The sequence below is a fragment of the Bubalus kerabau genome, chromosome 16 (genome assembly GCF_029407905.1).
Source record: "Bubalus kerabau isolate K-KA32 ecotype Philippines breed swamp buffalo chromosome 16, PCC_UOA_SB_1v2, whole genome shotgun sequence".
NCBI classification, from domain to species: Eukaryota; Metazoa; Chordata; class Mammalia; order Artiodactyla; family Bovidae; genus Bubalus; species Bubalus kerabau.
This window is the reverse complement of record NC_073639.1, coordinates 65,070,552-65,094,644: the sequence shown is the minus strand read 5'-3', so window position 1 is coordinate 65,094,644 and position 24,093 is coordinate 65,070,552. Positions and strand designations below refer to the sequence as shown.

Genomic DNA, 24,093 nt, shown 5'->3' with positions numbered 1-24,093 from the left:
GTGGGAGGAAATTTCAACTCCCAGGACAGAGCCTCTTACAGACTGGTCTAAGGATGACCTGTATCCATGTCACCTGGGACACAAGCTGAAGATGCAGGTTCCTGGGCTCAACCCAGACCTACAGAAGCAGAGTCTCAGGGAGACGGGGCAGGAATCTATATTTCAACAAAGGCATCTGATGAGTCTTACACTGCCTCAAATGTGAGAACTACAGATGTTTGGGATGCGGGGAGGATCTAGGGGAGGTTAGGTAGTGCCAGATCATAGATGGCCTTGAATGCTACATGTCGTTTAGACCTGGTCCCGAGGGCCAAAGGGAGCCATCAAAGGTGTCCGAGCAAGAGAGGGCCTGGGTACTTTCTCTGGTGGCATAGTGAAGGCAGGTTGGAAAGAAATAAGGCAGCGGGCAGGGAGAACTCATACAGGGCTTGGGTGCAGCAATTCACATGAAAAATAATAGGGCCTGAACGTGGAAAGGGAAGTCCAGTTAGGAGGCAGAGAGTTACTAAGCAGATCATCCATGGAGCTGGAAAAGTTGCGGAAGGTTCTTCCTTGTATGGAGGTCAGGGAAGGTGGGGGACAAATGTCTTGATCTTCCAACATTGGGCCCTCTTCCAGTTTAGATCCATCTATCGAATATCACCAAACCAGAGAAGGCTTCCTGGAGGAGGTGACGCTACCCACAGGCCTCAATGAGAGGCAAAAACCCGGAGAGTAAAGAAAAGGGATTTAAGAAGAAATGGTCCAGTGTTTCAAAGTTTCTCCCTCCTAAGTGGCTTCTTGCATCCCAGGCATTGAGAACTTTCTCCACCAAGAGTTTCAGAGACCCCTCCTGGGTGTATGTCCTCCATCAAAACTGGAGAAAGTTGATGAGTGTGGGCGGCAGCCAGGACTGGCGTTTCTAATTAACACGCAGGCAGGGAGAATGCCTCTTCTTCCCGAGTCTGTATTCAGCTGATTGAATATCAGGGCTGGGGCTAAACTATGAATCGTGTGTCAAAAATAAAGCCGGCGGTCTTCTCTCGTTAAAGGAACAGTGTCCCTGTTTCCAGTCCTCGGCTGGCTGGGGGAATTGGATGGCCTGCGGCTTTGATCCTTGGGGCTGGGTGTGGGGACTGTGGGCTCAGAGTAGGGATGAGAAAGGAGGGGCACTTAGGGAGTGGCGGGAAGGGCACCGGCTCAGGTTGGGAACCGTCAGAGGAAGGCAGAAAAGAACCCCAGGTGAGTTTCAGGAGCGACTAGGTTCAGGGGGAGAAGGAAGAGAAACGGGCCATAAAAAGAGAAAGGCGGCTTGCCGTGGCAGGGGAGAGAGAGAGGGGCGAGCAAACACAGGTTCATTAATCTGTAGTTCGTCTGCCTTTTCTGTTAGGCGGGTGAACTTGATGAGTTAATTAAGTCGCAGTCTGTAAAACCAGTTTATTTGCATAGCAAACTCCTGGGCCAGTGTGTGCTGTGAGTTGAGTGTGTGTAGGAGCAGACAATTCGGGGGAAATTACAGCCTCATTAATATGCTAATCTGGTTGCAGGCCTGGAACGGAGTTTTGGGTTGGTGGTGCTCCGGGGTGGTGGGTGTTTGGTTGCTTAGCAACCCTTTTCTCCAGGTAACCCTTCTCTGGCTTGCCCTTGATATCCCCCAAAGGATTGCAATGTGGAAGAGGAGGTAAGCGGGGGAAAGCATTCTGTTGTCACAGAACAGTGAGCAAAATAAAAGGCAAACACACACACACACATTCGCACACACCACATTATGCCGGGTGTCTTTACAAACAGGCTCGGGGAGGGGGCAGGGAAGGCTGGGTGGGTGTAACAGACAGACACCAAAATGCAAATGCAGTGTGTGGTCTGTGGAAATAAACACAGGGGTAACACCCTTCTACTCACACACACACACACACACACATTTGTGTGTGCACATAAACACAATTGACAAATGTGTTTTGTTTAACAAATAAACGCACATAATGAGATTCTCAGTTTATGTAATAATACGCGTTCCGTGTCATACCCTCCCATCATACATACACATGCATGCACACACACACGCAGCCATAGCCTATGGGCAGAGTCTTTTCCAAGAACACAATAGATATAAATGCACTAAACACAGTGTGATACTCAGAATATGCAAATGATAAATAGTCATCGATTGTCAAATGCAACACACACACACAATCCACAGAGCTTGAACAGATAGGCCCTGGTAAAAATCACAGGGAGGTGTGTACATATGTAGATGCACAGAAATGTACATGCATCATGTATGATGTCTCTGCAAACCAACAGTGAGTGCAATATATATGGGCATATACACCGTGTGTGACCAGGTATCCCAGGAGGCACTAGGTACACACACAGACATGCACACACAGAGGTATGACAGAGTCTCAGCCCTTTTCTCTTTCCCTTGTCACTGCTAAGCTGAACAAAGTCTGCTTTTTACTTATTTTTTAAAATTTTCTATCTAGAGAAATCTCTCATTCGAAATGATCCATGCAACCCCCCATGTTCACAGCAGCACTACCCACAACAGCTAAGACACGAAGCACCCAAACGTCCACACGCCATTGACAGGTGAATGGATACAGGAGACGTGGCACGCGTGCGCGCGCGCGCGCACACACACACACACACACACACACACACTGGAATATTACTCAGCCACAAAAAAAAAAAAAAAAACGGAACAAGGCCATTTGCAGCAACATAGATGGACCCAGAGACCATCATACTATGTGAAGCAAATCAGAAAGAGAAAGACAAATACCAGATGACGTCACTTATATGTGGAATCCAAAATACGACACAAATGAACCTATTTACAAAACAGAAACACCCTCACAGACATAGAAGAGAAACTTATCAAAGCCGGCTTTTTATACTGTATACCGACTGCATCTCCAGGTCCCAGGCCCAGTGACTCTCTCTGATTTTCCCCTTCCCTTGTCTCTTCCTGCCCCACCCCTCAGCAACATTTTTGACCTGTTTTTATCTGACAGGTAACTTGCAAGATATCCAGGCTTCCCCAGAAAGAGTAAAATATGGGGTCAAGGGTGTTAATGCCTCATCCTGCCATCATGAAAAAAGGACCATGCCCAGATGGTCTTACAGGTGAGTTCTACAAATATTAAGAAGCAGAAGCTTCTTGTACTGCATAAGTTGTTCCAGAAAAAAAGAAAGAAAAAGGAAAGCTACCCAATTGACATTTTGATAGCAAGTCTGGATAAGAGCACCAGAAAATAATCACTAGTAATCTGAGAAATGCTAAAGCCTAAATGGGAGGAAGTGTATTTCTATCTGCTTGATAAAACCCAGAAAGTTGAGAACATTAACAGCCAGTGAGCGTGTGGGAGAATGAAAGCCCTGATGCATGCTGGGGGCGGGGGCTGCAGTTTGAGGAGTAGTATGCCAGCATTTTATGACATGTACTGTTTGCATACATCATACTGCAGAAATCCAATTCCTGAGTATTAATGCCAGAGCACCAGCCACACAGATATATAAGAATACCTATGTTAGGCTGTTCATCTCAACGTTGTTCGTGTAGGCAAATAGGCAAACTTACCGTCCTTCACTTGGTGAGTGGACAGAGGAAACGAGGTGAAGGAAGGCATGGATGATTGTGAAAACCAGAAAAGCAAACCAGAGGTATACATAGCAGCATGATGGCCACAAGAATATTTTTTGTGGAAAGGTAAGAAACAGAATGTGAAGAGCCGTATCACTTACATAAACTTAAAACAATACCAAAGTCTCTCAACAGTTGACTAGGCTAAACAGCAGTCCCCTACCCTCCTGGCACCAGGGACTGGTTTCCTGGAAGGTCATTTTTCCACAGATGGCAGGAATAGGGGGGAAAGTTTGGGGATGAGTCAGCACGTTACACTTCTTGTGCACTTTATTTCCATTATTATTACATCAGCTTCACCTCAGATCACCAGGCATTAGATCCTGGAGGCTGGGGATGCCTGGATGAATACCCCACGGTACATTCATGTATTGGAGTACTACTCAGCCAGGAAAAGGAATGAAGTGCTGATTCAGGCCACAACACAGATGAATCTCAAAATCATTATACTAAGTGAAAGAAGCCAGACACAAAAGACCACATGCAGTAGGGTGGCCCCATTTATATGAAAGCTGAGCACAGGCAAACTTAGTCTGTAGGGGCAGAAAGAAAGCCGGGGCACCCGCGGCAGAGGCGATTCCCAAGAGGTACAAGGGAAATCTTTTTCTGGAGTGATGGGAGTGTTGTACATCTGGATTATGGAGGTTACACAAATAGGTACATTTATTACAATTTATCAAAGTAGATACTCAAAACAGGTACCTGAGTTTACTGAATGTAAATTAGTCCCAACAAAGTTTATTTAAAATGATATTTTATTGTAAACAGTAAAATAAAGCAATAATACTTTAGAATTTTGATGACTATAGCTTTGTGTACATACATCCATGTATCTGTCTCTCTAGGTGTCTGTGTATGTATGCAGCTATGTGTGTGTTTATGTATGTGTGTATAGGACATACACAAGAGTAGGTGTCTGTAACAGGGAGGAAAAAGAAATTACGAATGGGGAATTGTGGTAGGTTGGCTCATTGTTCCCAGTCCTCATTCCCTGTGTACACTGTGTAAAGTACTTCACATATGTCATCTCCCTTTTTCTTCCTAAGAACCTCATGAGATAGGTGCTATTGCTGTCTGCATTTTATAGATGGGAATCTGAGACCAGAGAGGTTAAGTAATTTGCCCTTGGTCACACAGCTAGCAGGCAATGGAAATCTATGAATATGATCCCAAAGTCTAGGTTCAAGATGAAGGGACTTTGCTTCAAAATGTCTTTTAGGATTTTTCCCCTCCATTGGGTGGTTCTGTCCTGCAAAGACGGTGGCAGAAGTCAGGGAGACCGTTCCGTGATGGAAAACTTAATGTGGTTGAACCTGAGAACATCACCTTGGGGAAGGGCTTTGTCCCTTAAGAAATTATAAATATTTCATTTTCCCCTCTTCCCTCCTTCCTTGTCAGTCCCGAGATGGAGTTATCGACGGGAGCCAGGGTGATGGACAGATTGGCAGGGTTCTGTATTGATGAGTTAATAGATTGTTGGCTATTTTTTTCATTCTCTGAAAAAAAAAAGAAGTCTTGACAGCTGTCTTCACTGTCGTGGGGGTGGGAGAGGCAGCTGCAGAAGGTGATGGAAAGCAAGACCTGGGTCAGGGTGGTGCCTATCAGACAACCACAGCAGCTCGACCTTCAACACTTACCCGGAATCCCACCAGCTTCCATCCTCTTCCCTGATGCCCCTTGTCCAAGGCCCCATCATCTCTTGGCTGATTATCACGAGTTCTTCTCAGTGCCTCAGTGCGTTCTGCAGCCAGCAGACAGAACTGTCACAAAGCATAAGCCAGGGACTTGCCTGCTGATACAGTGGATAAGAATTTGTCTGCCAATGCAGGGGACACAGGTTCGATCCCTGGTCGGGGAAGAGCCCACGTGCTGCGGAGCAACTAAGCCCCTGTGCCATTACCACTGAGCCTGTGCTCTAGAGCCCTCAAGCTGCAACTGCTGAGCCCATGTGCTGCAACTATTGAAGCCCGCGCACCCTGGAGCCTGTGCTCTGTAACAATGAGAAGCCTGTGCACCGAAACTAGAGAGTAGTCCCTGCTCACTGCCAACTAGAGAAAAGCCCTCAGAGCAACGAAGACCCAGCGCAGCCAAAAGTAAATAAATCACTAATTTAAAATTACTAAATAAAATTAACTCAGCACAAGCCAGATCCCGTCACTCCGCTGTCCCAAGCCCTCAGGCCCCCCGCATCACAGCTGAAGCCCCTCCAGTGGCCTCCCGTATACTCTGACCTCACCCTCACCTCAGTTCTCTTCCTTACTCTGCTCTAGACCCAGCCTCCTTGCTGTTCCTTGAACTCCACAAGGATGGTCCTGTCCGGAAATGTTCACACCTGCTGTTGCCTCTGCCTGGCCTGCCCTTCCTGCAGCTGCTCACCTGACTCTTGCCCTTATCTCCTTCAGGTCTCTGCTCAAAGAACACCCCCACCACAGCCTTCCTTGATTGCTCTGCATAAATACTCCTGCTCCCCATCCAGTTTTATGCTTCTTCATGGCCCTTATAACCTCTTGACATTACTCCTAACTTGTCTGTTGCTGTTTCTCTCCCTAGAATGAAAGTTCCATGAGGTCTCCATGAGTTCAAGTGCCACAACTGAAAGATCCTGCGTGCTGCAATGAGACCCGGTGCAGCCAAATAAGTAAATAAATGTTTAAAAAAATAAATAAATAAAATTGAGCTATTAAAAAAAAAGATGGAGGCAGATGGAGGAGATGTGAGGATAGAAGTGGAGATCAGAGAGAGAGAGAAGAGAGAATATGCTAGCTTTTGAAGAGGAGGAGGGGGCTGCAAGCCAAAGAAAGCAGGTGGCATCTAGAAACTGGAAGAGGAAAGGAGGGGATTCAGCCCCAGAGCTTCCAGAATGAAACGCTTTCTCTGTGAACACCTCGATTTTACTGATGAGAGCCTTGTCATATTTCTGACTCACAGAACTACAAGATAATATATTTTGTGTTGCTCTAAGGGTTTGTGGTCCTCTGTTACAGCAGCTCTAGGAAACTCATGCTTCAGGTAAAGTACTTATCATGGTGTCTCGTGCACGGTAAGCCTTTGGTAGAAGGGAGCTGCTATTATCATTGGTCAAATGTTATCCTTCTCCTCACCTTTACCATTAAGGCTCCTGTTGGGTCAGCCCAGCTATTTCAGATGAAACCCTCACCCCCACAGGTAATTTCTAGCTCCTGAAACCCATCCCAGGAGATACCAGGATTGGGGTGGGCTTCCCAGAGCTCCCAAACCTTACTAGGATCCACAGCTGAGCTGGATCTGCACACGGTCTAAAAGCTGTCTCCTGACTCCCCTGCCAAGCATCCCTGTCACAGCTTCCCCTTCCCTCCCATGCCGGTTCCTTTAATCCCCTCCCCACTAAGCTATTTTTAAACCACTCCCCTTCCCGCTCCCTATTGATCTTCAACCTGTTACTCCCTGAAAGCACTTTGTGGCAGGGACCCAATAAATGCGTCAGATCTTTTGTCACCATCTGTCCCTTGGCTCGTTGAGGTCAGCAGCAGGAGCCCAGGCTGGAGAAGGTATAATCTCTGGCTCTTCCAAGCAAAGGCTGTCAGGGGTTCCACTTCCTGATGGTGGAATGTATTCCACCTTCACTGTACAGGAACATCCTTCTGGCCTTAAGGCTGATGGCCGGTCCCAGAAATGGTCCATGGAGTCCTGTGTTCTCGTGCTCTGGGGCTGGGAGCAGCAGGCAGCTTACGCTCGGAGGGCAGCTGTCTGAGCCTCAGCAAAGGAGGAAGCTACTAGCAGGGGCTGTCTGAAGGGGATGCAGTATATATATATTTAGAATTATTATTATATGTTGTTGTTGTTCAGTTGCTAAGTCATGTCCGACTCTTTGCGACTTTATGGACTGCAGCATGCCAGGCTTCCCTGTCCTTCACTATCTCCCAGAGTTTGCTCAGACTCATGTTCACTGAGTCAGAGATGCCATCAAACCATCTCATTCTCTGTCGTCCCCTTCTCCTCTTGCCCTCAATCTTCTGTAGCATCAGGGTCTTTTCCAATGAGTTGGCTCTTCGCATCAGGTGGCCAAAATACTAGGGCTTCAGCTTCAGCATCAGTCCTTCCAAAGAATATTCAAGGTTGATTTCCTTTTAGGATTGACTGGTTTGATCTCCTTGCTGTCCAATGGACTCTCAAGAGTCTTCTCCAGCACCACAAATTATAAATTTATTTATCTCATACTCACTTATATGGCATTTACTTTGTACTAGGCACTATATTTTATTTTTAAGTGCTATCCAAGTATTAACTGGGCTTCCCTGGTAGCTCAGATGGTAAAGAATCTGCCTTCAATGTGGGAGACCAGGGTTCGATCCCTGGGTTTGGAAGATCCCCTGGAGAAGGGAATGGCTACCCACTCCAGTATTCTAGCCTGCAGAATCGCATGGACAGAGTAGCCTGGCAGGCTACAGTCCATGGGGTTGCAAAGAATCAGACATGACTAAGTGACTTTCACTTTCAAGTATTAACTTATTTAATTTTCACATCAACATCGTGGAGTTGCCGCAGTTACAGTATTCTCTCTATTTTCAGATGGGGAAATGGAGGTATAGAAAGGTTAAGTAATTTGCCCAAAGTCACACAGCCTGTCAGGAGTGGAGGTGAGATTTGAACCCAGGCAGGATGTGTGTTTCACCATTACACTCTGTTCATCTCCATCAGTGATAACAAGAGTTCATGTTCTTTTTGAGATGTGAGTCTCATTTCTAGATCCCCTCCTGGCATCCTCCCCTTCCCTACTTATGATTACCCTACCTTGTCAGTCCTGGGTGGGTCTCCATAAATTTTCAGTCTGGGCTCAGCTGCCCAGAATTTGCCTGGTGCTCCCCAACCTTCCCTATCATGGTCATTGTCATTTAACATCTGCCACCAATGGGCTGATCTTCCCAACGCTCCTGGAAGCAGGGGCTGTGATCATTCCCCCCATGTCACAGATGAGAAAACCAAGGTTCTAGTGTTGGACTATTGATCCATCCTGGACCATCCTGTCTTCCTATGCACAAGTCACCTCACCCCATCCCCCATCTTCCCCAGAGACAGAGCTTGGCCAACTTGCCCATCAACAGTTATCCACTGGCCAGAGCTGAGGAATGGTGTCCCCTTCTGGCAGGGCTGTGCTCTGCATCAGCTGCAGTCTCTGCTCCCTGCTGATTCACACTTAACAGCCAGTCTCACTTCTCTCCTGTTACCTGAGATTGTAAGGGACCTCTGATCCCTGGTGGGGGCAGCTTGTTGGTGGAAACCTTCTCCCAACTCCCATGTCCCTGGGTGTCCCCCAGGGTGCCCAACTCAGAGCCCAGCCCGAGGAAAGCTGGTGCCCATAGGGTCCATGAAGTTGGCCCAAATGGACCTCCACAAGGCCCAACTCCAACATGGGTGCCCAGGAAGAGGAAGAGAAGGGGGTGGGTGGGTCGAAATAACAGGAAAGTGTTGGGATGCGGGGTGGAGGGGGGAGAAAGCAGAGCTCCGAAATTATAGAGGAAGAGGCAGTGATAAAATGATAATGGGCGCGTTTTGACCCCGGCTAACCAGTTCCGGAGCTGTGAAGTAACTCCCAGACGCGTGATGGAGGGCAAGGGGCTGCCGCCCGGGCTGCTGCTGAAACGGCGCTTTCACAAACAAGACGTAAATTGGATGCAAACATCTAATTAACCTTCTCCCTCAGTTCCTTCTCCGCGGAGGGGGAGGCAGCCCTCCCAGGGCTCCCTGCCTTCCCTCGGGGGATGGATTTGAGGGGAAGAGAAGGAGGAGGGGAGGTGAGAGAGAGAGAAAGGAAGCCAAGTCTTTTTTTTTTTTTTTTTTTTAAATCAGCTCCCCTCGGGGTGAGGGCTGAGCTAAACCTCCAGCAGGGTTGGTTTTCTCAGCGGCCTCAGGCTTGATCTGAGATCTGCATTCCTGTTTAATCGGCCCCAGTAAGCTCACGCTATTCAGTAGGGCCTGGTATGGGAAAACTGAGAATTTGGTTTTTTTTTCTCTCCTTGGTGGGGATGCGGTGCTGCAGAGCCTGCTTCCTGTGGGGATGCTCCAGGCTTTTGAGTCCTCTGGGCACAGAGAATGAGGGTCATCTGAGGTAGTAGCTATAAGAGTGTGCAAGACTCTGTGCTTCCAATGCAGGGGATGCAGGTTCAATCCCTGATCGGGGAACTAAGATCCCATGTGCTGCACAGCACGGCCAAAGAAAAAAAGAGTGTGCAGTTGAAGCTCACCCAAACTTCATCCCTGATGGCCATGTGATTCTGGGAGCCTTGACTCATCTGTCTGCTCTTCATTCATTCACTGATAAATATTTTTTGGACTCCCACTGGATGCCAGGCTTTGCTCTAGGTGCTGGAAATACACTGGTGAACAAAACAGATCAAAGACAGAAAACAAACTAAACAAGAAGAAATTTTGTCTTCCTGGGGCTTCGAAGGGTGTGTGGGTGGTGGGCTGGAAGATAGACAAGAGAGGGTGAGCTGGCATGTGTTTGAGAGCATGAACGGCCAGAGTTCCCGCCTTAGTTCTTCTACTTACTAGCTATGTGACCCTGCATATGTTTTTCAATCTCTCTGTGATCAATTCCATTTCTTTTTATTTAATTTTAAAATAGTAACAGATCAGATCAGATCAGTCGCTCAGTAATGTCCGACACTTTTCGACCCCATGAATCGCAGCACACCAGGCCTCCCTGTCCATCACCAACTCCCGGAGTTCACTCAGACTCACGTCCATCGAGTCAGTGATGCCATCCAGCCATCTCATCCTCTGTTGTCCCCTTCTCCTCCTGCCCCCAATCCCTCCCAGCATCAGAGTCTTTTCCAATGAGTCAACTCTTCGCATGAGGTGGCCAAAGTACTGGAGCTTCAGCCTCAGCATCATTCCTTCCAAAGAAATCCCAGGGCTGATCTCCTTCAGAATGGACTGGTTGGATCTCCTTGCAGTCCAAGGGACTCTCAAGAGTCTTCTCCAACACCACAGTTCAAAAGCATCAATTCTTCGGCACTCAGCCTTCTTCACAGTCCAACTCTCACATCCATACATGACCACAGTAAAAAGCATAGCCTTGACTAGATGAACCTTTGTTGGCAAAGTAATGTCTCTGCTTTTGAATATGCTGTCTAGGTTAGTCATAACTTTCCTTCCAAGGAGCAAGCGTCTTTTAATTTCATGGCTGCAGTCACCATCTGTAACATATAGGAATCTTGAAAAACTAATGCAAAACTTCTGTATAACCTTAAGCATTAACATTTTCTGCTTACTCACTCTGTCTCTATTTTTTTTCCCCAAACCTTTCTGAGAGTGAGTTACAGACATGGTACCTTGTTACCCCTAACTGCTTTAAAGTCTGTTTCATAAAAACAAATATATTCTCTTATAAAACCACAGTACTACAATCAGAATCAGGAAATAAACATTGATACAATACTATTATCTAATCATTATCTTATTTAGAGCTTGTCCTGATAATAACCTTCATAGCAAAAGAAATTCTGGGATCACATATTGCATTCAGTGTCATATCTTTTCAGCTTCTCTTCATTTGGAATCAGTTCTCCCAAGTGTCAGTCGCTCAGTCATGTCAGACTCTTTGCGACCCCATCCATGGACTGTAGTCTGCCAGGCCCCCCTGTCCATGGGATTGTCCAGGCAAGACTACTGGAGTGGATTGCCATTCCCTTAGCCAGGGGGATCTTCTTAATCCAGCAATCGAAACCAGATCTCCTGCTTTGTAGGCAGATCCTTTACCATCTGGGTCACTAGGGAAGTCCAAGACATTGATTTTTTTCAAACTTTTTCTTTTATACTGGAGTATAGCCGATTAACAATGTTGTGATACTTTTAGGTGACCAGCGAAGGGACTCAGCCATACATACACATGTATCCATTCTCCCCCAGGCTCCCCTGCCATCTGGGCTGCCACATAACATTGAGCAAAGTTCTGTATGCTGTACAGTAGGTCCTTGTTGGTTATCCATTTTAAATACAGCAGTGTGTACATGGACGTTGATGTTTTTTAATTGATCAAATGTAAGCTCTGTAAGATGCCCCTCAATTTGTGTGTATCTGATGTTGCTCTATGATTTGAATCAGATTGTGCATTCTGGCAGGGGCCAAATATAGGTGATACTATGTTCTTCTTGGTACATTGTATCAGGAGGCACAAGATGCTGATTTGTTCTATTACTGGTGAGGTTAACTTTGGTCACTTGCTTTGGGTGGTATCTACCAAGTTTTCCCATTGAAGACTTAGTATTTTCTCTCTTTAGAAACATTGTGGAGAGATGCTTGTAGATGACATAAATATCTAGTTACTCTTCAGACTTTGGTTTAGCATCATTTGGTGATTCTTGCCTGAATCAGTCATGATGATGGTAGTTCCCAAATGCAGATCTTCTAACTCCAATCTTCCATCTACATTTATTAATTAGACTTCTACTGTAAAGAAGAGAATTCTAGAACCATTTTTGTGTTTACTATGTCACCATGGGCTCATGGACTCTTATTTTATTCAATACGCAATAATCTTTTACTGTCATTATTTATTTGGATGCTCAGTTCGTCTAGATATGGTCAATGGGAGCCCTTTGAGCTGGCTCCTGTGCCCTTTGACGGATACCCATGATTCCTTGGACATTTCCTTAATGTTTTGCACAGGCAGATATTTCAGACTCATTTTGTGCTTTCCTTGCTCCAGACCTGGAATTAGCCATTTGTCCAAGGGGCCCTGGTCCATTTTAGTGGGGGATGGTAGGTAGAAGCCATGGTCTGGGGCTCCAGGTGTGCTCACAGCTACTGGGGTGTCACTACATGCTCACTGCTACCGGGGTGCACTCTTTCAGCACACCTAGCTGGGTGCCACAGTTTCTCCATCTGTTACATGGCAAACAATCATCCTTACCTCCTAGACTGTGTGAGAATTAACTGAGCCAGTGCCTGAAATATGCTCAGAACCATGTCTAGCCCATGGATAATGCTATGTAAGTGTTTGTTAAGTCAATAAGAAAACCACTATCTACTGTGTTAGATAGTGATAAATTTCCCAGAGAAAAAGCAACTGTGGAAGTATTCCAATATTATACAGGATAATCAAAGAACCCTTCACTCAGAAGATGACATTTGAGTGCAGACCTGAGGAGGTGAAGGGAAGCAGGCAGAAGAAACAGCCAGTGCAAAGGCTCTGAGGCAGGAACATATCTAGCCTGAAAGTGGATGCCAGCTCGCCAGACTTCAGGAAAGCCAAATTTCTAAGCAGACATGCCATTCTGGAGGGAAAGGAGGGGTAGTTGGAGGGGGATTTGAAACCTAAACCTTGGCATGGGAACCTCCAGGGATATAGTTATCATGGACCAAATACTCACTCCGTGCATGGGACTGGCTAAGCATTTCCCACAGAGTATCTCACTTTGTCCCATAATGCCCTGAAGAGCTGGGCAATGGTACTACCCTATTTTGCAGTCAAGAAGTTTGAGACTTAGGCTGAATGATTAACTTGGCCAGGATGCAGCTAGTAAATTGGGATGGGGCAGAATTGGAAGCCAGTTTATCCTTCTCCAGACCTTGTGAGAGGTGGCAAAGATGTCATGAGCGGCTTTCCCATCTCTGCTCTGTTACTGCCAGGCTGTAGACCACAGGTGATGTGGGCCTCAGTTTCCCCATTTGCCGAAACAGCAATACTTCATGCTCTGATGGTATTCCTCATGCTGGACTCACATCAAACTGGAAAGCAAGGTGTGCAGGGCGGGGGTAACTCCCTCTGATACGCGGCGGTGGGCTGCTCCGCATGGCTTACCCACAGCTGCCCCTCCCCCACGGCCCCTCCGACAGCGCCCCCCTTCCTCTTTTTCACCCCATCTTCCCCAGGGGCAGCCAGCCAGCAAAAAGAGTCCCTCGGCAGCAATGATGAAGATGGATGTGTGATTGATTCAGCCCCCCTTCCCTCTGCCCTTCTGGTAGAAAATTAAAAGACCATTTGTTAAGGGGCGAAAGTCCTCAGGTGCATCCTGAGGCCGGACAATTTGTCTCTGTGAAAAGGATGCTATTATGAGAGAGGCTGGATGCAGGCGGAGGGCGGGCCGGAGGGGCGGCTGGGGAGGGGGGAGGCCCTGAGGAGTGAAGGGGCTCGGGCAGGGGTTGGGGGAGGCCCAGACAATGGGGGGAAAAATAATAAATACATCGGAGCGTGCCAGCCGCGGGGCTCCTGGTTAGAGAGGCGGGGGGAGGTGGGGAGGGGGAGACAGGGTTGGGGGGAGGGGCAGGGGGCCTGCTCGGGGGCTGGGCAAGCGCATGTGCTCCGGCCTCCGAAGCCAATTCCTTTTTCATGACCCTTGTCCGGTACCAGAAGGGTGTCACCCGGCAGCTCTGCCTCCCTCCATTAAGGAGGGTTTGTAAATGACCCTCTTTAAGGAGCGAGTTTCTCTTTATAGACCCCAGTGCAGAGAGGGGAAGGAGGAGGGGGGAGCTGAGTGAGCCCCCTTCGCCCTCTTGGGGGTCATTAAGTGATTAGAAAGAAGGGGCCAGTTCTCCAGCCGCCATTCAGACGCGGGGATGCATTTATCACCGGGCGCTATTATTTATTGTTTTTTAAAAGGTTGCATTAGGCTCGCCCTGCTGTCTCCTGGCTCCCTTTGTGTGGTCAACTTCCTTCTGGGGCCGCCTCCTCTAGGATCCCAAAGGCAAGGTTGCCCTAGCATCCACCCTGAGCCCACTTCCCATCCTCTCTGTGTCGCTCTCCACCCTGCAACATGCCTGCCCTGCGCCTCGCTCCATGGCCCGCTGCCCTCCTGGAGGCCACGCGCTGCCCTCCCTCACTTCCATGTGCAGGATAAGAGGCAATATCACCACGAGGATCCCACCGCACCAGCCTGGCCTTGGCTCCCTCTCTCGACACAGGATACCTGTCTACTTCTTCCTCCTCTCCACCAGCACTGGAATTTCGTGAGGGCAGCAGCTCTGGTGTGTTCATGGTTGTATCTCAGATTGCCTAGCACAATGCCTGGCACAGAGCAGACATCCAGGGAAAGCATGCTTGCAAGCGCCGCAGGGGAGATATCATTTATCTCCTCTGGGAATCAGAGAACATTCGGCCCATTAGACAGATGGGAATACTGAGGCTCAGGGTCACTGCAGAGTTGTGTGCCCTGAGACGGGCAGAGCTGGGACTTGAAGCTGGCTCTTGGCACTCATGAGAGAGAAAAAGACATTTGAAGGAAAGGAGGTCTATGCAGCCCTCTGATTCTAAAAATCTCTTTGCTTTTGGAAAAAGAAATTTGCAGCCAGCCATGGCCAGAGGACCTAACTTCTCCATTTTCTCATCTGTGATCATTGGAAAACACTAACTTGAAAATTTCCCTCCTCTGCTTAAAACCCGACTCTCCGTGTGACCCTACACGTCTTACCTCCTGTCGCTCTCCCTTCTTTCTGTTCCTCCAAGCAGCAAGCTCTTTTAGCTCCCAGGCCTTTGCTCAGGCTGACCTCCCTGCCTGAAGAGCTCTTCTCACTTTCTTGGTCTGGCCTGTGTTCCCGACTTTGCATGTTAGAATCCCCTGGTCAAGTTTCTAAAGCTCACCAGCCCTTGAATCCCACACCAGACCAATCAAGGCACAGTCTCTGGGGGGTAGCACTTGGCTGTGGGTCATTTAAAAATCACACTAGGTGATTCTGAAGCCTTGGGGCAGTTGAGATGCCCCGAGCCAGCCACTTCCTATTCCCATATCTGATCTGAGCCCAAAGGCCACTCCATGACTGCTGGGCAGGTTCAGGTCACCTTGCATTGTCTCCCAGTCAGTTCGGACTCCTCCCTTCACCTCTTTGTAATCATACACTCCTTTGCACGAGCATGATTTGCACACATGTGCCTCCCACATTCACCTGTAAACGCGCAGGGACTCGTCTGTTCCGTTCACAGCTGTGTCCTCAGTGCCTGGAGCATCGTGTAGTAGTTGCTCATCAAGGTTTTGGTGAATGAAGGAGTAAACCCTGAAAGAATGTGAGGCATTGAACCAAGACCTTGGGACAGAACGAACTAGGGGCTTTTATGTGCTTCACGGATTCGCCCTTTCGCTGTTCAAAGACTGGAGCACAGATGGGGTGATGAGATGCCCAAATACCACCTGACTTTCCCAGTGCTCCTGCTGACCACCTTGTACCCCTCTGCTCTGTGCAGCTGCCCTTGCCCACCATCTCCCTGGCCTGCCATCACTCACACCCCCACTTTGTCCCCACCACTGTCATCCCCAGGATGCCCTCTCCAGTTCTCTCTGCCAGGGCGTGGAGCTAGGGGTCACCCCCCAGTGCCTAGTAAAGAACTTTCCATGGAGTAAGTGTTCAATGGAATTCTGCTGAATAAACAACTAAGAGTCGGATCTGAATCTTGAAGGAAAGAATGGTAGGGTGTGTGTGCAGTTTGAAAAAGCATTTTTCATCATATCATGTAATTTTATAATGTCATTGTATATCTGGAAAGCAAAGGAGGAAAACCTAAACGACAGTGGAAAAATGAAACTCACTGGCTCTGGAGTCAGGCTGCATGAGTTCAAACCCCAGTTTTTCTTCTACTTATGAGCTGTGTTACTACAGACAAGTAATGTCTGTGCCTCAGGTTTCTCATCATAAAACTAGTCTCAGGGCTTCCCTGGTGGTCTGGTGGTTAAGACTCCGTGCTCCCAACATAGGGGGCCTGGGTTCGATCCCTGGTCAGGGAACCAGATTCTGTGTGCCACAGCTAAGACCTGGAGCAGTCAAATAAATAAATATTTTTAAAGAATCCTCCCCAAACTGTGGTCTTTGCCTTTTAAGGTTATTATTATGCAATAGCACAGATACGTAATACTTAGTATATGTGTATTATATACAATACATTACAATTATTATATAATCATTGTTAAATGAATAAATATGTATAAAGCTCTTGAAACAGTGCCTAGTACATATGAATGTTCAATAAACAGTATCTGGATTTTTTATTAATTGTATGTATATGTGTGAGTGTGTGAAAGTCACTCAGTCCTGTCCTACTCTTTGCGATCCCAAGGGCTATAGCCCACCAGGCTCCTCTGTCCATGGAATTCTACAGGCCAGAATACTGGAGTAGGTAGCCGTTCCCTTCTCCAGGGGATCGTCCCAATCCAGGGATCAAACCCAGGTCTCCTGCATTGCAGGAGGATTCTTTATGGTCTAAGCCACCAGTGGAACCCAAGAACACTGGAGTGGGGAGCCTATGCTTCTGGGGAGGACGCCTGCATTTTATGACTCAGAGACCCTCACATCTGGATGGGACATCTTAGCAAGGACGGAGATGGAGACTAGATCCAGATTCCTCTTTTAGGCTTGTCAAAGGTTTGGCCAATGGGAGGCACCATCAAGGGATTGGAGGGTGGAAGGAAGGGAGAAACCAGGATATTTCTCTCTTTCTCTTCTCTGATAGCAGTTGCATCTCTGTGGCTCCAGCTTCTTCTGGAGTGCTACCGGCTGTGGCTGTAGTTCCTTTTAAGGATCCCCAGTGCCTGGGCTCTGGTACTGCCACCCTCCTTCCCCTGTTCTTCCTGGTTAGGATGGAGATGACTTCCTGCTCTTGCTAATCCCCCGATGTCTCCCCACTGTGCCCCCTTGGCTGTCGACACCTTCATCACCAGAGTAACCGATTCCCTGCATCATTCCTTCTGCTGTGAAGACTTCAAGTGACTTCTTCTTCTTTTTGAATTATTTACTTATTTATTTTTGGCTGTGCTGGGTCTTTGTTGCTATATGGGCTTCTCTCTGGTTGCAGTGCGTGGGCTTCTCATTGCGGTGGTTTCTCTTGTTTTGGAGCACAGGCTCTAGGGCACGCATGCTTCAGCAGTTGCAGCACGAGGGCTCAGTAGTTGTGACTTGCAGGCTCTAGAGCACAGGCTTAATAGTTGCTCTGTGGCATGGGAAATCTTCCCCGACCAGGGATCGAACCCATGTCTCCTGCGTTGGCAGGCAGACTCTTTACCACTGAACTACCAGGGAAGCCCTCAAGTGGCTTCTGACACCCTTGGTGGACCCTGACAGGTACACGCGGGGACTCTGGGAATCCCGGGGAGGGGCAGGTTCTGTAGCTGGTGGGAACTTGCAGCAGCTTCACAGACGAACTTACACCTAAGTTGAGTGCTGCTGAATGTTCGGTGTCAAGGTTTCCTAGTTGGATCTTCCCTGAGCTTGGTGCTCTCACAACATTTAGTAAGCCCTTCTCTCTGCATTCCTCAGTCTTGACACTGTGGATACTTCTTCATTTGGGGGGTGTCCTGGGTGTGAATGTTTACCAGCATCCCTGTCTCCACCCACTAGATAGGCCAGTATCCTCCAGCCCCTAGCTGTAACAACCTCAAATGTCTCCAGACATTGCCAACGCATGCTATGCACACTAAGTTGCTTCAGCTGTGTCTGATTCTGTGTGACCCTATGGATTGTAGCCTGCCAGGCTCCTCTGTCCATGGGATTCTCCAGGCAAGAATACTGGAGTGGGTTGCCATGCCCTTCTCCAGGGGATCTTCCTGACCTAGAGATCGAATCCCGGTCTCCTGCATTGCAGGCAGGTTCTTTATCGTCTGAGCCACTATGGAAGCCCATAATATTAACCAGATTGCTCTGGTTGAGACTCCCTTCCTGATGTCTATGTAAGACATCTAGCCCATTGTGTCTGTGCCCAAGAGTCATCCCAAAAGGGCCACTTGAAACACGCTGATAGCCAAGCCCCACCCCAAAGTGATTGACTCAGAATATCTGGGGGAGGAACCCTGGGCATTGGGGCATCTTGAAATTTCCAAGGTGATTTTGATGCACGGTCAAAGTTGAGAGTCACTGAGGTCACCCAGGGACATGTGACTTCTCCCTCGATTACTTCTCGATTCACAGAGAAGGAAACTGAGGCTCAGGCAGCCTAATTGTTGTCATGCAAGTCTCCTTCCAGGTGAAGGGAGCAGCATACAAACTAGGTGTTGCCGAAATGCCTTTGTTAAACCAAATATCACATCTAAAGGGAAAAAAATCCATGCCTTCTAAACAGTTGCAGGCGTAAACTCACACCAAGCAACAAAGCAACCTCCGCGTGACAAGTGGTGCCAGCCCTTTCTTAACACAGATGACGAAGACCCCCTGGGGTGTTTTCTTCCCCTCGGCGAGGTCTCCATTTCCCAAACCCATTTCATGCTCCGGAATAGCATCTGTGTCCTGCTTTCTCTCCTGGGACGATCGCGGAGTGCCAATGGACGGGAGGTGTTGCCAGCCCACACATCTGTGATGTTGGTGACTTGGGGTGGCCAAGCTCCCCCACCTCCTCAGGTCCTGTCATCAGCCAGCCCGACTCTGGGCGGGGACTCTGCTCAGTCCTTCCTCCCACTGCGGTAGGCAGGGCTTTTAGTGGAGCTGCTCCTGCTGCTGCTAAGTCACGTCAGTCATGTCCGACTCTGTGCGACCCCAGAGATGGCAGCCCACCAGGCTCCTCCGTCCCTGGGATTCTCCAGGCAAGAACACTGGAGTGGGTTGCCATTTCCTTCTCCAGTGCATGAAAGTGAAAAGTGAAAGTGAAGTCGCTCAGTCGTGTCCAACTCCTAGCGACCCCATGGACTGCAGCCTGCTAGCTTGAGGTCAAACGTTACCGTTTCTTTGCATTCAGCACCTTCATTTTCTCAGGGCACCGAAGTTCTGTCCAGTGAACCTGTGTGTGTGTGCTCAGTCGGTCAGTCGCGTCTGACTCTTTGCAGCCCCAGGGACTGTAGCCCGCCAGGCTCCTCTGTCCATTCAATTTTCCAGGCAAGAATACTGGAGTGGGTTGCCACGTCCTACTCCATCATATATTCCCGCCCCAAGGATCGAACCTGTGTCTTTTGCATCTCCTGCATTGGTAGGCAGATTCTCTACCACTAGCGCCACCTGGGAAGCCCATCCAGTGAGCCTAAATCAGTTAATAAGGTTATTTTTGCACCTTTCAAAGGCTTTTTAAAAATCACTCACTTCTTCTGAAAGTCTTCCTGGGCCATTTTAAGTCAAGAACCAGCAAACTCTGCCCTCCTCCCATGGCCACCTGTTTTTGTAAATAGTTTTACTGGCACACAGCCACGCCCACTGGTTTGCATACTGCATAGGACTGCTTTTGAGCTACAACAGAGTTGATAGTTGCAACAGAGACTATATGGCCTGCAAAGCCCCCAGTACTTATGATCTCATCCTTTACAGGAAAGCTTTACAAACCCCAGTTTACGATGGTGACTTAGGGTGTAGAGGGGATTTTCATCTGGGAATCCTGAGTATGAGTCTCAATTCTACCAACTCATGGGAAACCGGGCAAGGTGTGCTAACTCTCCGAGCCTTAGTTTGCCTGTTTGTGATTGAGGATTATTTATTCTTGTTAGCTTCATCTCTGAATTGTATCTCCAAATTGAAATCCCAGATTTCACTCCATTTCCAGTACCACTGCCCTGGTCTGAGTGGTGGTCTTCCCTTACTTCTACTACAGCGTCAGCCTTTTCGCTGGTTTCCCAGCTCCCATCTCCTTCTACACACACTGCCAGAGGGAACTTTGTAAATTATCAGTCAGATTACATCACTCCCAGCTCAGACCCTCATTGCCTTACCTTCTTCCCGTGGCTCCCAAAGCCTTGCTAGCTGACACCTTTGCCTCCTGTCCTTACCTCCTTCCATCCCTCTCCCTGGCTCACTGCGTGCTAGCCATCCTGGTCTTTGGGCTGTCGCTCAAACCCACAAATTCACTCCTACCCCAGGACCTTTGCACTTGCTATTTTCTCCACCTGAATGGCTCTTCCTCCATCAACATGACTTGTCCCCTCAATTCATACAGCTCTCTGCTCACATGTTGCCTGCCTCCTTAGAAAGACCTTTTCAAATCACCTTCTAAAATCCTTAAATTACTTAGTTATTTGTTCATTGTTTGTCTCCCCCAGCTAGATTGTAAACTCCACGAGGGCAGGGACTATGTCTGTCTGGAAAGGTCGTCACCAAATGCTCAGGATGGAGAATTGTGCCTGAGTCTGTATGTACTCAAGATATACTTGTGGTAAGAAAGGAAGGAAGGAATACTCACCTTGCAAAGGTTGTCAGAAAGATGTAGATACTGCTTGTAAAATACTGAGCACCCTCCCTGGCACATAGCAGGTATTCACTGGATGGTAACTCTTATTAGTCATAGCTGTCCAACCCACTGCTCTTAGCTCCTTGGGTGCTCCGCCTGCCCCCTCTCTGCTCATCTACAAGTTGAGCAGGCCGGGAGGATTTTCAGGTGCTTCTTTGCTTCCTCTCTCTTTGGATCTCTGCTTTCCAGAGGCGCTGCCTGGAGGCCCCCCATCCCCTGGCTCCTCTCCTCCCCCACCTCTCTCCCCATCAGGTGTTTCGCTCATCTTGGGTCTTAATTGAGATGGCAAATTCCAGGGACAGGGCTTGCAGCCAACTCTGCCAGCCTCCCCTGCCAGGAGGAAGAAAACAAAACCCCAGCAACGTTTGGAGAGCAACCCCCTTTCTATCCATAAGAAGAAGTTGCCAGTTTGGCCCACTTGGTCCAGCCCCGGGCGGCGGGAGTCCAGACTGGCCCGGAGGCACGGGTCCCAGCTTCCTCTCTGCTCTTGGCCGAGAAGCACCTGACCTCCCCTTGCCGCCCCCACAGCCACTGCGCCAAGTGAAGGGGACAGTATTCTACTAAATGGAGACCAGGTGGTTCCTCAGGCAATTAGAACCCCCCGAGCTGGCGGTGGGCATTGATGTGTAGGAGGGCCTGCTTCCCGTTCTCTCTTTTCTGGCTTTATTTGTTTGCTTTGGATTAGAAAGGCTTGTGCAAAACCGAGCCCTTGTTTCCACTCCCCGCGGGCTGGGAAAGACCTGACATTTGCAGACACCATCCCCGGTGAGCTGGAGGCAGGCCCTGCAACCTAGCAGCTCATCCGGAAAATGGGAGACTAATTCCTGCCCTATGGGATCGTCGTGAACACGTTTTTGTAAAGGTTACTTCTTATACCTGAGTATTTGAGTCACTTATGTAACAAGGATCTGAAGGTAGGACTTTCTGGCGAGAAGAAACAGGAGATGCAGAGGTGAACGGGTATCAAAAGTGGCAATGCTCATGGTATAGTTGAGGTTGGGGGGATGGGGCCCTATCCCATGGATTTTACTGCGTATCTGGGAGGAAACGAAAGGTTAAAGAGGATGGCAACATTCTCAAGAATCAAGGGGGATTTGCTTTGTTGGCTTGGGAGCAGGACCTACAGAGACGTGGACACCCACTTCCTGCCTCCACAGTTTGGTTGAGGGTGGCAGGGCTTATAGGACAATTTTAGAGCAAATCAGTTCTCTGCATTCCAGTCCCAGCCCTGCCACTAGGCAGCTGTGCAACCTCAAGCAAATCACTTAACCTCTCTGAGCTTTCTTTTTCTCATTTATATGGTGAAGATGGTAGGGCTGTTGTGAAGATTTACTGACTGTAGCATTTGGAGGAGCTTAGTACAATGCCCATTATATCATGAGCACTCAGTAAACTTTGAGGTTATCATTATCCTTTGTTTGTTTTTGTTTTGGCTGAGCCATGGAGCATGTGGGATCTTAGTTCCCTGACCAGGGATCAAACCCATACACCCAGCATTGGGAGTGTGGAGTCAACCACTGGACCACCATGAAAGTCCTTCATTATCCACAATAACAATAACACCTCCCTTCCATTCACCAGCCATTGGGTACTGTTTTCAGACTGCAAACCACTTTTCAAGTACACACTCCTATTTAGAACACAAACAAGCTCAACTTATATTCCCTGATAGCCTACTGGCAGAACTGGGAGGGAGCTTGGTGTCACCTGATGAAGGTGGCCTTAAGTTAAGCCAGATGATGGGCTGGCTTGGATGGATGGGGGGCAGGCAGGGTATTCCAGGTGAGAAGAACCATGTGAGCAAGGACACAGTGGTGGGAAGGTCACAGGACACGGGACAGTGGGAGATAGGTCCATTTGGAGTGGATGGTCGTTACCAGGGGAAATTTAAAATAAGGTCTATGTGCTAATCCTATGTGCTGGAGTTTCCCCTCTTATGGTGTCCTTCCTAGACAACCCCTTGGCTACCGCAGCTCCTTGAATATATTTGAACCTCCTGGCAGCTACCCAACACCCTCTCTCTTTCCTTCCTTCCTTCCTTGCTTCCTTCCTCTGTCCTTCCATTCATGTATCTATTCTTCTATACACCTATTCTTTTTTTAAAAAATTAATCATCCACTCAAATATCTATCCAGCTATTCATCAGTCCATCCATCTACCGATCCTCTTTCCTCTTTTCCTTTCATAAATCCTCTACCAGTCTTTTGTAGTCTCCCCTTCTTTCCTTTCCTCTATCCTTCAGCTTTTCCATCCATCCATCCAGCCATCCAGCCATCCATCCATCTATCCAAATCAATTCATTTCAATCAGCCATTCATTTGTCTATTCCTCCAACAAATATTCAACTGCCTGTGTGCCAGGCTCAGAGGGAGAGCTCAAAGATGAGTTCAACAAGGCACATAGTAGGTACTCAATCAAGACTGGTTACTGGATTTCCTATGAGAGTTCCCCAGCCCTTGTTGAACGTTACTGATCTCAAGTAGATTTTCCAAGGCAGTCCAGCAGTAAACAGCATGATTCCCCTCTGAAGTATTTGGATGGAGGAGGGGGAGATGTCAGAGGTGAGAAAGAGAACATAGAGATCAGTACTGAATCCCTCCCCATTTAGCCTCCTGCCTCATGGCTTCCTGGCTCTCCCACAAATCCTAGGGCATCAAGTTACCACTCTCATTTCCTCCTTGTGATCCTATTGGGGCCTTAAGCAATCAGTGACTCCCAAAGCACCTTCTTCTCTCAACAAGAGCTGGCTATAGGCAACACGCAGGGTTCTTAATTTCAGTGGCTGCTGGTTCAGTGGGTAGAAAGGGACGTCAGGAAACACCACACAAGTGGTTTTGGTTTGATTCTTTAAAAAACCAAGATGGAAACCTATAGGAAGTGGGATGCTGCCTAACCCAGACCCTAGTTAGATCTTGATCGAATATTCAAATTCCACCACCTGTTTGGGAAAACCACTGATGCTTCTCTCAGCAGCAAGCTGGTCTCACTCATCCCAAGGCCCAGGGGTACCAACTGCCCAGAAGTCAGGGCTGGAATAGCCCCAGAAAATCATGGTCCGCAGGGTGGAATGTAAGCCCGTGGGGCTCCAGGAGAGGGTTTTTACCTCTATGTGTGCAGGACAGTATCTGACACTGAATCTCATGGTGAGAAAGTGACTCCCTTTGCATCCTCTCAATCCCATCAAGGATGAAGTCTCAGCTGGGTACTGCTTTGCCTGTACCACCACCCAACACTGGCTAATCTCCGTTTCTAACAAGAGCAAGCCAAGCCAGACAATGAGCTTTCAGCAGATAGTAGGAACTAGCTAGAATTTAATAATAATGTTTTCTTGTGATATTTATTTGTCCAGTTAGCTTCTGATTATGAC

The 24,093-nt window shown here is 48.2% G+C and overlaps 1 long non-coding RNA gene across 3 annotated transcripts; it reads left to right on the top strand.

The window, feature by feature from the left end:
• Positions 1-1,318: 1,318 nt before the first annotated feature.
• Positions 1,319-6,836, top strand: LOC129629482 (uncharacterized). Of its 3 annotated transcripts, none has more exons than XR_008703242.1 (4): positions 1,319-1,660; positions 2,997-3,108; positions 5,454-5,718; positions 6,176-6,836. It is a non-coding gene; the product is annotated as an uncharacterized LOC129629482 (long non-coding RNA). The 3 variants fall into 3 exon arrangements; XR_008703240.1 differs by lacking the exon at positions 6,176-6,836 and adding an exon at positions 5,896-6,083; XR_008703241.1 differs by lacking the exon at positions 5,454-5,718.
• The last annotated feature ends 17,257 nt before the right edge of the window (positions 6,837-24,093 follow it).